Source organism: Vipera ursinii (genome assembly GCF_947247035.1).
Source record: "Vipera ursinii genome assembly, chromosome: 9".
Lineage (NCBI taxonomy): Eukaryota > Metazoa > Chordata > Lepidosauria > Squamata > Viperidae > Vipera > Vipera ursinii.
In genome coordinates this window covers 5,208,125-5,210,456 of record NC_139523.1, presented here as the reverse complement: position 1 = coordinate 5,210,456, position 2,332 = coordinate 5,208,125, and positions in this window count along the sequence as shown.

Here is a 2,332-nt window from a genome sequence, read left to right as displayed (position 1 = left end):
AGTTGTCGAAATACTTGTTCCAAAGCCAGGCAGTGTGGTAGAATGTAGTCTGGATTCCCAGGAGGGGGGGGCTGCATTCCAGAGGACCAAGAATCAGCAAAGTTAAGATAACTTGGGAAAAGTAAGGGCAAGACAGCTCCTCCCTAGAAGTTCTCAGAGTCTGTTTTTAATGATGCAAGTGATAGCTTTAGTTTGGCAAAAATTTCTGTCTATAGATGAGGAACAATAAAGGAAATTGTTTAGTAGTAATTCTGTGTGTCTTTCTGCATTTTTGAAGCCTGATAAGCAGCTGCTTCAGAAGCCTCTCCCCGCTGTGTGTGTGTGTGTATGCATGTCCAAACAACATTCCTATTGGGATTGCCAGTGAAATATTGGAAAACATCTTCAAATACTTTGATATATGGCTATACCCTCTTTTGGGAAAACTGTTCTATCAAAGTCAAGCTACCAAAACTCAAAAGGAATCCTCTAATTTACAGTAGTTCCCTTTCCTACTTATTTCCTTAAAATAAATCCATTGATGGGTCTCTCACCTGGCTGATTATTTTTGCAACTCCCAATGCAGTAAAAATGGGGGAATTTATTTCATTCCACTGCTGTTCTAAGCCCCTTTGGAGACCACAAAAAATGAATAAAAGGGCTTTTCAAAGTGTCTCCTTCCCACCAGGGGAAAACCAACTATAGATTTAATCCCTGGTGTTTCCAGGCTCAGCTAAGGAGACCTGCTGAGAACCTTAATGGGCCTTAGCAAGGGTGTCCCAAGCTTCTGAGTCCATTCCAAGAACCAAGAAAGACAAGTTGATTTACTTCTGAGTACTTTATTGTTCCACACGTATAGACAGAATCTTGCCAAATTAAAGCAATTACTGGCATCATATACTCTGAGCATTGCTAGAGAGGAGCCTTCTTAACTCTCTTTCTCCCAACCAAACTGTCTAAGCTTCATTATCTCTTTGATGTCTGGAATGCAGCCCCTCCCTCCTGGGAATCCAGACTACATTCCACCACATCCAGGGAACTTCTCATCCCATTTCCATTTCCTCTCTGACATTTCCTGGAAGCCTGATGAATCCATTCAGCCATCCATCAAATCCCATGAGGTTACCCAGTTAATGGTGAATCAAACATCTGGTTTTGTATGGCCCCTGACCCTTTCATCTTTGGAGCCCACTTCCCTTCTCTGCTTTGTTCTCACATTAAGCTGATATCTCTTTGCAGCAAAGGTAGCTACAAAAATAAAATATGGATCATTTGCTGTAAATGTTTATTGATGGAAAAGGTGGGGAGGGGGATGGAGAATGAATGCTGTCTTTGCAGACATATCTTTGCTTCTCAATAGATGTTTGGATTTTTGTTGTTGTTGTTGTTTCGATAGGAATGAGAACATAGAGACCATACATTCATTTATAAATGTTCTCCTTGACATTTCCAATCATGCAAACCTAGTAGCAATCTCTGAAGATGCCCAGGAGTTTTGAATATTACAAGATTTCAAAGGAGAAGTGCTATTTATAATTGGAGCAGGAAATAAAAATTATTTACCCTTTCATGAGATGCACAGCAACAATCTTTCCCTTTCCTGTGGACAGTAAAAATGCTGAAGACTTACTCTACATCAGAGTGTAAGGCTTAAGTAAGCATGATTTGGGACACGGTGGCTCAGTGGGTTAGGACACTAAGCTTGTCAATCAGAAGGTCGGCAGTTTGGCAGGTCGAATCCCGAGTGCCGCGTAACAGAGTGAGCGCCTGTTACTCGTCCCAGCTTCTGCCAACCTAGCAGTTCGAAAGCACGTAAAAATGCAAGTAGAAAAATAGGGACCACTACGGTGGGAAGGTAACAGCATCCCGTGCACCTTTGGCGTCTAGTCATGCCGGCCTCAGACAAGCACTGGCTCTTAAGCTTTGAAACGGAGATTAGCACCGGCCTCCAGAGTTGGAAACGACTAGCACGCATGTGCGGGGGAACCTTTACCTTTACCTTTAAGCATGGTTTATAATTTGAGTTTATAAAAGTAGAAAGACACCACTTTCAACATAGCTCAAGTCAGGGATTCATAATTAAAATCACTCAAAGCAACATTCAGAAAATGCACAAATGGTTAAAAAATATCAAAAGAAAGCAAAAGAAAAGCAGAAAGCTATCTGTCATAGTAGCTGTTGTCTTCTTAATGCTTTTCCTTGTTTTCCAGCCCAACGGAAAGTTGGACTGAAGTCTGCTCAAGTCTGTTCAGCAGGTTAACTTAGCTCAGAGAACAAACCTTCCCTCTCAGCAAGTTAACTCTTCAATTTCTTTAGGAAAGATTCTTCTACCTATTCTCACAGGGAGAATGTT